The following is a 13386-nucleotide window of genomic DNA, read 5'->3' as shown; positions in this document are numbered from 1 at the left end:
CATTTGGAAATAGAGATGTGAGGAATTAATTAAGGTTAAAGATATAAGGTTGAGGGTCCTGATCTGATAGGATTAATAGCCTTATAAGAACAGGAAGTGAGTCTCTCTCTATTTCTCTGTCCCTCTGTAGGGCTTCCCTGGCGGCTCTGCAGGAAACATGGCTCCATGCCTGGGTCGGGAAGATCCCCTAGAGAAGGAAATGGCAACCCCCTCCAGGGTTCTTGCCTGGGAAATACACGGACAGAGGAGCCTGGTGGCTACAGTCCATGGGGTCACAAAGAGTCTCTATGACTACATGGAAGAAAGGCCATGTAGGCACACCCCGATAAGTTGGCCATCTACAATTTAGGAAAGGAGAGCTTGCCAGAAAGTTAATTTGCTGACTGAAGCACAGGGAATAGTTCCTAACTCATCCTATGAGGTCAGAATTAGTCTAAACACCAAAACCAAAGACATTCAAGAAAAGAAAACTAGAGAGCAATCTCTCTCATGGGATATGTCTTTTGCACATATATGCAAAAATCCTTTAACAAAATGCTAGCAAATCAAACCCAACAATATGTTAAAAGAATTGTCCTCCCTGGTAAACTGGGATAAAATTATAGATATTAGATAAAGTAAGGCTTATCCCAGGAAGGAAAGACCAGGTTCAACATCTAAAAATAAATTAAATAACCGCATCAACCAAGTAAAGAAAAAAAATTACATAATCATATCAACAGCTGGAGGAAAAGCATCTGATTAAATCTTATACCTATTCATGGTAAAATCTCTCAGAAATCCAGGAATAGAGGGAATTCCTCAACTTGATAAAGAATATCTCTGAAAAAAACTACAATTAAATGGTGAGAAACTTTAAGCTTTTGCACTAAGATTAGAAAAAGGGCAAGTTTTTCCCCTTTGCCTACTGCTTTTCAATATTATACCATAATTCATGGCTAATCTAGTATAATAAGAAAAGAAAATATGTGTGTGTGTATGTGTATTTATTTATTTATTTATTTATTTATTTATTTGATGTTGTTTAGTCACTCAGTCACATCCAACTTTGGGACCCCATGAACTGTAGCCCACCAGGCTTCTCTTTCCATGAGATTTTTTTTCAGGCAAGAATACTAGAGTGGGCTGTCATTTCCTCCTCCAGGAAATCTTGCTGACCCAGGAATCGAACCCACATCTTCTGTGTCTCCTGCATTAGCAGGCAGATTCTTTACCACTTTGTCACCTCGGAAGCCTATGTGTGTGTGTATGTATATATGTATACATACTATATATATAGCATTTCCTCCTTCCCAAACACAAAGATTGGGAAGGAGGAAATACAAAAATTAAAAAAGAAGAAGTAAAACCATCTTTGCTCACAGATGACATAATCATCTATATAGAACAGCTGAAAAAACTGACAGAAAATGTCTGGAACCAATTAGATGAGTATAGTATGTTTTCAGGCTACAAAGTTAATACACAAAAGACAGTCACTCTTCTGTATACCAGCAATGAACAAGTTATTAAAACTTGGAATTAAAGATACAGTGCCATTTAAACTAGCATCCCACAAAATGAAACACTTAGGTATAATTCTATCAAAACATGTGTCAGGTCCATATGAGGAAAACTACAAAATTCTGAGAAAAGATATTAAAGAGCAACTAAATAAATGAGGAGATATTCCATGTTCATAGATAGAAAGACTGAATATTGTCAAGATATCAGTTATTCTCAATTTGCCTTCTACATTTAATGCAATTTCAGTTAAAATTGAGGAATCTATTTCCTGGATACTAACAAACTAATTCTAAAGTTTATATTGAGAGGATAAATAGGATACTCAACTCAATATTGAAAGGATAAAGCAAAGGCAGAAGACTGACACTACCTGACTTCAAGCTATATTAATCAAGACAGTGTGGTATTTGCAAAAAAGATCAATGAAACAGAACAGCAAGCCTATAAATAGACCTACATAAATATGGCCAACTGCTCTTCCACAAAGGAGCAAAGGCAATGCAATGAAGCAAAGATAGTGTCTTTTCAGCAAATGATGCCGGACTAACTAGACATCCTCATGCAAAAAAAAAAAAAAAAAGCAAATCTAAACATAGATTTGGCACCTCCTCACAAAAATGAATGAAAAATGGATCATGGACCTACATGTAAAAGGCAAAAGTATAAAACATCCAGAAAAAACATACGGGAAAACCTAAATGACCTTGGGTAGGGCAATGTCTTTTCAGGGACAAGACCAAAATGTGATCTGTGAAATAAATAATTGATAAACTGGACTCTAGACAAACTAAAAGCTTCTGCCCTGTAGAAGACTGTCAAGAAAATGAAAAGACAAGACACAAACTGGAAAAAAAAATATTTTCAAAAGTCACATCTGTAAATGACTGTTATCCAAAATATAGAGAGAACTCCTAGAATTCAACAATAAGAGAACTGATTAAAAATAAGCAAAATACCTGGACAGACACCTGACCAAAGAAGATACACTGATAATCAAATAAGCATCTAAAAGATGTTCAATATTCTGTATCATCAGGGAAATGCAAATTAAATTACAGAGATTCCCTTACACACCTATTAGAATGACCAAAGCCCAAAACGTTGACAGTAAATGTCAAATGCTGGTGAGGATGTGTAGCAATAGGAACTTTCATCTATTATTGGTTGGAATGCAAAATGGTATAGCCACTTTGAAAGTTATTTTGGCAGTTTCTTACAAGACTAAACATTACCATAGTACTCAGCAATTGCACTCCTTGGTGGCTAGCCAAATAAACTGAAATTTTATGTTTGCACACACCACACACACAAAAATAACTCCCACATGTGTTTATGGCAGCTTTATTCATAATTGCTGAAACTTAGAAGTAACCAAATGTTCTTCAGTAGGTAAATAGGTGAATAAGTTGTGGTACATCCATACAATAGAATATTATTCAGCACTAAAAAATAAATGAGCTCTCCAGGCAGGAAAAGATATGAAAAGAAATTTTACATTTTAAAGACATTACTAAGTGAAAGAAGCCAATCTAAAGAGGCCACATCCTGCATAATTCCAGCTATATGATGGTCTGAAAAAGACAAACTATTAAAAAATGGTCTTGCCAAGGGGTAAAAGGAAAGCCAACAAGAGCAAGCAGAGCAAAGAGGATTTTTAGGGCAGTGAAATTATTCTGTATGAAATTATAATGGTGTATACAGGTCTTTATAAAATTGTCCAAAGCCATAGAAGGTACAACATCAAGAGCAAACCCAAATGGAAACTATGGACTATGAGTGATAATGATGTGTCAATATAGGTTCATCTTTGGTAACAAATGTACCATTCTGGAAAGAAATGTCCATAGTGACTGAGTTGGGGGGCTTGAGAAGGGGGGGCACAGGCAGGAGTTATAAGGCAATTCTTTTGTACTTTCCACTCAAGTTTTATATGAACCTAAAACTCTTCCATAAAAATAAAATTCATAACTATAAAAAATAATACGGTTTACCATTTTGCTGACATGGGAATATACTATGTTGTGGCATGTACAAACAGTGGGTACAGATGATTCCAATTTGTTCAATAAAATATATTCATAAGGGAAAAAACACAGAGCAACACAAGGAAGTGTTTGCCCTAAGAGTCAGAACAGTGGTTACCAGAAGGGAGATAGGAACTCTTGTTAGAATGGGCTATGGCAGGAAAGTTCTATTTTTCACCTGAATTGTGGTTATAAGGTGTTGATCTTATAAATAATTCACTAAACTTAAGGTTCTCCAACTGTGATCCCAGATAGTGTCAGCATCACCTGGGAACTTGTTAGAAATGCAAATTTTCAGACCTCAGCCCAACTTCCTCTGTCAGACGTTTGAAATATGTTTCTAGTAAACACCATCCTTGCTGGCACATATGTCATTCCTTTATCTTCTCTCAGCTACTTTTACACAGACTCCTCAGAGACAAAAATTGAAGACTGGATCAGAAATTCTCAAGGTGGGACCAAGCAATCTCTACTTGGCAGTCCCTCCAGAGGGACCATAGTACTAAGTCCCTCGCTTGTTCTCTGCAGTTTGCTAATACTATGTTTTATTTACAATAAGAAAGCTAAAACATTTTTAAGTGGCAGAATAATGTGGTTTTTAAAAGACAATGCATATTTAAAGGATGCTAAGAAAGTGGAACTTAAAAGTTCTCATTAAAAGATAAATTGTAACAATGAGTAGTGACAGATATTAATTTATTGAGGTGATCATTTTACAATATATACAAGAATGGAATCATGACCTGAAACTAACATAATGTTACATGTCAATTATATCTCAATTTAAATAAAAGTAATGAGGAACTTCTATTACATATGTAGACCTAATTTGTATAAGTTTATATGGTAAAAGGATGAAATGACATGTATTAAGCCCTTCAGTTCAGTTCAGTTCAGTTCAGTCGCTCAGGCGTGTCTGACTCTTCAACCCCATGGACTGCAGCATGCCTGACCTCCCTGTCCATCACCAACTCTCAGAGTTACTCAAACTCATGTACACTGAGTTGATGATGCCATCCAACCATATCATCCTCTGTCGTCCCCTTCTCCTCTCGCCTTCAATCTTTCCCAGCATCAGGGTCTATCCAAATAAGTCAGTTCTTCGCATCAGGTGGCCAAAGTATTGGAGTTTCAGCTTCAGCCTCACGCCTTCCAATGAACACCCAGGACTGATCTCCTTTAGGATGGACTGGTTGGATCTCCTTGTAGTCCAAGGGACTCTCAAGAGTCTTCTCCAACACCACATTTCAAAAACATCAATTCTTTGGCACCCAGCTTTCTTTATAGTCCAACTGTCACATCCATACATGACTACTGGAAAAATCATAGCCTTGACTATGGACCTTTGTTGACAAAGTAATGTCTCTGCTTTTTAATATGCTGTCTAGGTTGGTCATAGCTTTCCTTCCAAGGAGTAAGCATCTTTTAATTTCATGGCTGCAATAACCATCTGCAGTGATTTTGGAGCCCAGAAAAGTAAAATCAGCCAGTTTCCACTGTTTCCCCACCTATTTGGCATAAAGTGATGGGACTGGATGCCATGATCTTTGTTTTCTGAATGCTGAGCTTTAAGCCAGCTTTTTCACTTTTCTCTTTCACTTTCATCAAGAGGCTCTTTAGTTCTTCTTCAGTTTCTGCCATAAGAGTGGTGTCATCTGCATATCTGAGGTTATTGATATTTCTCCCAGCAATCTTGATTCCAACTTGTGCTTCTTCCAGCCCAGTGTTTCTCATGATGTACTCTGCATATGAGTTAAATAAGCAGGGTGACAATATACAGCCTTGACATAGTCCTTGTCCTATTTGGAACCAGTCTGTTGTTCCATGTCCAGTTCTAACTGTTGCTTCCTGACCTGCATAGAGATTTCTCAAGAGGCAGGTCAGGTGATCTGGTATTCTCGTCTCTTTCAGAATTTTCCAGTTTATTGTGATCCATAGAGTTAAAGGCTTTGGCATAGTCAATAAAGCAGAAATAAATGTTTTTTTGGAACTCTCTTGCTTTTTCAGTGATCCAGCAGATGTTGGCAATTTGATTTCTGGTTTTTCTGCCTTTTGTAAAACCAGCTTGAACATCTGAAAGTTCATGGTTCACATATTGCTGAAGCCTGGCTTGGAGAATTTTGAGCATTACTTTGCTAGCGTATGAGATGAGTGCAATTGTGTAGTAGTTTGAGCATTCTTTGGCATTGTCTTTCTTAGGGATTGGAATGAAAATGACCTTTTCCAGTCCTGGGGCCACAGCTGAGTTTTCCAAATTTGCTGGCATATTGAGTGCAGCACTTTCACAGCATCATCTTTTAAGATTTGAAATAGCTCAACTGGAATTCCATCAAGGTCTTATCACTTAGTAATTCAGGGAAATGGAATGACAAGAGAGAATATAATTTTATATTTTTATTGCTGATTTATTAATTTGAGTTGATATTGCTTTTGTAACTTAAAAGAATTACAAAGTTTAAAATACTAAAAACAGAACAATTAAAGCTTTAACTTATACATTTTCTAAATTGTGTTTCCTAGCACACTAGTGTCCCATTCATATCAACAGGTGTCAAATGAATTATAAAACATGTCCTAGGATTTCAAAATGCAAATTAATGTTTTGACTATTTTAAAATTCCCCACATATGTTTAACTTTATCCAGTGTTCCCCAATTTTTTAAAACTATGAATAATTTCTTCCTGAATTAACATCTAGCAGCCATGGTGGGTTGAAGCCAGCTCATACAGAGGTCCAGTTGTATCCATTTCTTCCCAATTGTGTTCAGCGACATTGGGATGGTGACTTGAAATCAGCCACAGAGGGGGTATTTACACCCTGGAAAGCATCAAACACTACAAGTCAATACTCCACCTACTCTATTCCAAATCTGAGGGAAGAGGTAAAATTGTCATTGTATGTAGATGACAAGATATTCTATACAGAAAACCCTAGAGAATCCACACACACAAAAAAATAGAGCTAATAAATGAATTCAACAAGATAACAGGATACCAGATCAAAATATACCTAGAAATAAACCAAACCAGGGAGTGTTAGTCAGCCATGTCCAACTCTTTGTGACCGCATTGACTATAGCCAACCAGGCTCCTCTGTCCATGGAATTCTCCAGGCAAGAATACTGAAGTGGGTTGCCATTTCCTTCTCCAAACTAGGGAATTGAAAGATTTATATGCTGGAAACTATAAAGCACTTATAAAAGAAACAGGAGATGGTTCAGAGGAATAGAAAGCTACTCTGTGCTCTTGAATTAGAAGAATTAATATTGTTGAAATGGCCATACTACACAAATCAAACTACAGATTTAATGCAATCCTTATCAAGTACCTAGTGGCATTTTTCACAGAACTAGAACAGATAATCCTAAAATTTACATGGAACTACAAAAGGCCCAGAATTGTCAAAGCAATTCTGAGGGAAAAGAACAAAGCTGGAAGCCCTAATTCTCCCAGACTTCAGACTACACTGCAAAGCTACAGTAATCAAAGTAGCATGGTACTGGCACAAAATCAGACATAGAAAACAACAAACAGATTAGCCAGCCCAGAAACAAATCCACACACCTGACATCAATTAATCATCAACAAAGCAAAAAATAATATGCAGTGGAGAAAAGATAGTCTCTTCAACAAGTGGTCTTTGGAAGAGCAGAAGACTTCACGTAAATCAATGAAGTTAGAACACATCTTCACACTATACACAAAAATAAACTCAAGATAGCTTAAATGCTTAAATATAAGACATGACACCATAAAAGTCCTAGAAGAGAACATATGCAAAACACTCTCAGACATATATTATAGTAATATTTTCTTAGTTTCCCAAGGTAAAATAAATAAAAGCAAAAATAAACAAATGGGACTTAAACATATAAGCTTTCCCACAGTGAAGGAAACCATAAGCAGAACAAAAAGACAACCTACAGACATGGAGAAAATATTTGCAAATGATGCAACAGAGAAATGCTTAATTTCCAAAATATGCAAACCACTCATATAACTCAATATAAAAAAAAAAACCCAATGAAAAAACAGGTAGAAGACCTAAATAGACAGACCTAAGTAGATAGTCTTTTTCCAAAGAAGACATACAGATAGCCTACATGCACATGAGGAGATGCAAATTATTACAGAAATGCAAATCAGATCTAAAATGTGGTATCATCTCACCCCAGTCAGGATGACTATCATCAAAAAGTTTACAAATAATAAATGCTGGAGAGGGTATAAAGAAAAGGAGCCCTCCTACACTGTTGGTGGGAGTGTAAGATGGTGCAGCCACTATGGAAAAAAGGGGTTCCTAAAAAACTAAAAATAGAGTTACTCTATGATACAGCCATTCCACTCCTGGGCATATATCCAGAAAAGACAAAAAGTCTAATTTGAAAGATACATGCACCTCAGTGTTCATAGCCACGCTAGTCACAATAGCCAAGACTTAGAAGCAACCTAACTTTCCACCAACAGATAAATGGATGAAGAAGCCAGCCAGACAGACAGACAGACATACACACACACACATACACAATGAACTACTACTCAGCCATAAAAAATGAGATAATGCCATTTTCAGCAACATGAATGGACTTAGAAATTACCATACTAACCGAAGTCAAAGACAAACATTATTGTTAATATGATATCACTTATATGTGGCATTAAAAAAATACATATCAACTTATTTACAAAAGAGAAACAGAGACATAGAAAAGAAACTTATGTTTACCAAAAGGCCAAAGGGGGTGATAAATTAGGAGTACAGTATTACCAGACACACACTACTACAAACAAACAACAAGAATTTACTATATAACACAGGGAGCTATATTCAGTATCTTGTGCTAAATCTCTTTTGTGACCTCATGGGCTGTAGCCCACTAGGTTCCCCTGTCCATGGGGTTTCCCAGGCAAGAATACTGGAGTGGGTTGCCATTTCCTTCTTCTCAGTATCTTGTAATACCTGTAATGGAAAGAAGTCTGAAGCTATACACTCAAAAATAACACAATATTGCAAATCAACTATAGTTCAACTAAAAAAAAAGTTTAAACTCCACCCACTCCCAGAGCCAGCTGTCAAAGATTTTTCAGCACACCCATCTAGCAGACAGTGTTTCATAAAGTAGGAAAATTCTGCTTTATATTTCTCCCTTTAGTTGGAATCTGGTTGTCCTTAATAACTTTAAATCTGTTATATTCTTCATTTATAATCCATAAGCAAATAAAAATTTTATTGCACCTGGCATGTTAAAAGTTATTGATAAAAAATTTTCAACCACTAAAAAGAAGGTTGGAAAAGTGTAGAGGTGAGTAAAAGAAGCGTAAAGGCCCCCCCGCGGTGCCGCTATGCTGAGCATCGCAATCTGAGGGTAGAACAAAACACTTCTAGTACTTTCAAAACAGCAGGAAAAGACAATTTTAAAATTTCTGTTTATGTGATAGTGCTTTTCTTAGGCAGTGTAACGTTCTAAGTATTTTTTTTTTTTCCTCCAACCACAACCTCTGCTAAGCTCATCATGTGGAAATAGCTCCAATTCCCGACGGGACAGTGTATGAAGGCAGATCTAGATTTGTGTATTTGGGGCTGAAATGACCAATGTCCTAAATGAAGTTGTCACACCCACGTTGAATTAGTAAGCAACTTCCTCTGTCAGGCTATCTTGAAATACGTTTCCAGTAAAACCATCCTTGGTGGCACATACGTCATATCTTTATCCTCTCAGCTACTTTTACACTGACTCCTCAGAGATGAAAACTTAGGACACCCGCTGAAGAATGGGACAGGGGCCAGTGGTTGGAGATTTTTGAACAGGTGGCAGTAAGCAAGACTGGTTCAACAGCAACCAGATGGCACATCTTTATAATGGAAGATGTGTATTATTCTTTAACCTTGTAACAAAAGACGCATATACTATATAATCAAAATCCCTCTTGCCATGCCTGGGTTGCTGGCAGCCACCCTCCTCAAACAGAATTAGAACACACCACACAGATCAACTATGTAACACGCGTCTAGGGAAGCAGAAGTGGGAATCCCAGCAGCGGGAAAACAAGCCCTGTTTCCCAGCAACACTGTGGCCATGTGCCGTACAGTAACACTGAGCCCAATCCTTGAAGCAAGACTCCAATTCCTCACCCATGGAGTCATGCATTCCAGAGTTACAGGCTTGCATGCCATAGGCTTCTGAGTGAAAGAGGAAACTCCAACTGTGACTTGTACGGCGGGCTTTCCTCACACGCGGAGGTAGAATCAGACCATGCATTCAACTCGAATTCTCACTGCTACGTGACTGTTCCAGGAATGACGCAGTCCATGTACTGATACGTTGTAAATTACAGTGCGGACAGGTATGAAGCATTTTGCCGTGTGAATAATAGATTTCACGTCAACATTGTGTCGTTTTCATCTACAAGTAACTACATCAGATTTATATGTAATTGTGGGGGAAAGGAAATAAGCAGTTGGGTTCATATAATCCTTCCACCTCATAACACACATGGGCATTCACGTGCACCCCACAGAAACCATGGAGATGAGTGAGCATTCCAAGAAGTCAAGACTGCTTCTAGTCATTTCCGCCACTGTCAAAACATCTCGGACTTATAAAACCTCCATTTGTTTTCAGTAGTTGTTCGGGATGTCTCCATGCTGACAGATGAGCTTCAAACATCTCTTTAGGCTTAGGTGAGATGCATATATCACTCTTGTTTCCTAATGAGACCCAGGAGAATTGAAGAGTCTCTAAGGAGTCTCCCTTGCTTACTTCACTCTGATCACTATCATTTGCTTTCAAAGTTTAACTCTTTATCTGACTCTTAAAAAATATAGCTAGCCACATCCAAATTTCAGATGAGACTATTCTAAACCTCAGTGATATTTTACCCTTGTCATAATAGCTACCACCTACTGTGCCCTTTTTTCCCTAATACTTTACATTTTTCTGTGTATTTCTTATAACAATCCCATGGAGTGGGTAGCTTACAGATAAGTATTCTTAAATGTAGAAAAAATAAAGAACTTGTCTAGCAGTACGGAGTTAGCAAGATGTAGAGCTCAGATTTTAACTGTTTTCCTAAAAAGCTGTGAGTGTTGTCACTGCAGTATCCTCTCTCAGTGTGATTCCAATATTCAAGACTCTTCTTCCTTGCTTCTTTGATTTCTTAAGTCAGCAAGCCATTGGCCCTGTGTTCCAATCATTCTTGGGAAAATCAAGAACAAGAAAATAAGTACCCAGGTTTGTTTCTTATAGGTTATGCCTGCTGAGAATGAACCCTGTGGAAAAGGTCTGAATCGCCTCTCAGATGTCCTTGTGAGCGCATAGATCTGAGGAAGACGGCCATTGCTGTGTTGTAATTGAGACGAGCTGACTTTTGTGCTGTCTCTCTGAGATCTGCCCTGGCACTCACATTTCCTGGCCCTTAACTTGATGAATGTTGGCAGAGCACAGTGGCTGTTGCTTGCAGGAGTCTTAATGAATGATTGCAGTCTGATTGACTTCTAGCCCAGACAAAATGCTGAATACACTCACTTTCAATACCCAGTGACTCTTCCATTAATACCCGGCTGAGTTTTACATGGAACCTAAAGTCTCAAATAAATTGAATGTTAAACTCAGTCACAAAAGGGCAAACAGTCCAGTGTGACTTACAGCTTATAGAGACACATTAAGATAATAGATGCCATACCTACTTCTCAATTTTGCTGTGAATCTAAAACTATTGTAAAAACAAATTGCCTTTAAAAAAAAAAGATAATAGGTGTAAATATACAACCATAGGTTGATTCTATGTGCCTCAAACCTGGTAGCCCAATGTGAAATAAAACAAAATGAATATGAATTTTTCTTGGGAATCACAATTTTGTGTTATTCATTGAGTTTTTTAATGTGTTACTCCATCTTTCCTAGGTATATATACACAAGAGTAATAACATGTGATAAAAGATTTTAATAAAAACTCAAGAGGTTTTCAAATACCTGCATAAACAATGCAGATGGAGTACACAAAAGAGCTCAGGATTTTATCTGTGTGTCCTTAGGTAAGTAAGTTTTCATCTTCCCTCTCCTATAGATTGAGGACTGTAGTATCACCTTGTTCAGAGAAATATTATGAAAGTTAAATGAGGTAATAATTGTGAAAATGTTTCCTAATATTAATATTTAGAGTTCTATCTAAATACTAAAATTTAAGAATATGAGAGAGAAATATGATTATTTGGCTGCTATTTTTCAGTCATATTCAGTGTCTTGTAGGCCTTCTGGAAGGAAGGTAATAGAGAAATGTATTTTTTAATAGACATTATTTACTTACTATTAAAAATATGAGAATAATTCATAAAAGGTACTTTTCAAAGCATTCTCTTCTACACATTTGTTTAGCAATTCTCTCCTTGCTCTTTCTTATCTAAAATTTTTTGAAAATATATAAAAAGGAACATGAATAATTACCTGTAATACCATCCAGATATAACCACTGTTAACATTTAGTCACTTATTATTAGACATTTTTCTATATACTTCTGTATTTAGAAGTATACTTCTATATACTTCTTTTGGCTTGTATTTCCAAATGTATGTTTTAGGTGAGCAAATTATCAGTGGATTTTCTCTTTCATGAAGATACTTAACTAGTATAAATTTAATAATCTTACTAATACTTGGTCATGTTTCTATAAGAATGTATTTTCATTTTTTTCTTTTAAAACATTTGCTTCCTGATATTTTTCCCTATTTACTTTTGCTGAATAGAGGTTTGGTTTGGGGAATTTGGCAGGGGGGTTGCTGCTATTTACAATCCTTATTTTGGAACGAAGAGAATCTATGCTTATTCCTTACATATTACCTTCAGGTTTGCAGAGACAGTCATAAAAATGGTAGCTCAATGGTAAAGAGTCCACCTGCAGTGCAGGTGACCTGGCTTCAATCCTTGAGTTGGGAAGATCCCTTGAAGAAAGGAATGGCTACCCACTGCAGTATTCTTGCCTGGAGAATTCCATGGACAGAGGAGCCTGGTGGGCTACAGTCCACAGAGTGGCAAACAGTTGGGCATGACTGAACACTGAACGACTAACACTTTCACTTTTCAACCATAAGACTTAGGGGCAAAGTAGTTATTTGTTAACTACCACTGACGAAGAATTAAATACTTTGTGCCTTTGCTTTCAAATCCTCAGCAATTTACAGATCGTCATTTAAGTTATGAATCCTGTATTTTTCTTTCTTTAATGTCTGATACAATAGAAGCTGTGTACTTTAAATGGAAACCAAATTGTGTAATCCATCTGGTACTTTAAAAGTTATTAGGCTAGTAATTTAGTCTAGTAATTTTTACTAATAATTTAGACTCCTGCCCCCTTGCAGACACTATTTCCCTTCTGATCTTTGACACAGTTTGCATTGTCTTGACTCAGGTTTTTGGATTATTTTTTGAAGTTGCCTGAACACTATATTTTAATCCATGTGTATCAAAAAAATGACTTTCTGTTGCCTTCACATATTGATAACTTGACTGGGTATAAAATTCTTTCAAAGCTCTCTAATAAAAAACAGCAACCAAGGAGGAGGAGGAGGAGAGTGTTCAGAGGAGAAGTGAAGGGGGACGGGGAGGAAAGAAAACGAAAAAGAACACATAATTTGCTTCCTATGTCTCAGGTCCTCTTCTAGCTACTTTAAATGTACTAATTCACTTAATCCTAACAACGACCCTAAGAGCATGCATTTATTATCTTTTGTATTATTGATGAAAATGAGGCACAAAGAGGATAAGGACTTGGCTCAAACTCAAATAACTAATATTCAGCAAAGCTAGGATTCTAAACCAGACAGTCTGGCCCCAGCCTCTCCATGATCTTGCCCTTTGA

General features: G+C 36.9%; 1 long non-coding RNA gene across 1 annotated transcript in view; it reads right to left on the bottom strand.

Moving 5' to 3' along the window:
• LOC122694188 overlaps nt 1-13386 on the bottom strand; it is a 104720-nt gene that overhangs the window by 69987 nt on the left and 21347 nt on the right. The gene's annotated exons all lie outside the window — the stretch shown is intronic.

This window comes from Cervus elaphus, chromosome 5, assembly GCF_910594005.1.
Source record: "Cervus elaphus chromosome 5, mCerEla1.1, whole genome shotgun sequence".
Classification (NCBI taxonomy): Eukaryota; Metazoa; Chordata; class Mammalia; order Artiodactyla; family Cervidae; genus Cervus; species Cervus elaphus.
Note: the sequence above shows the minus strand (reverse complement) of the source record. Positions and strands in the feature narration are given on the sequence as shown.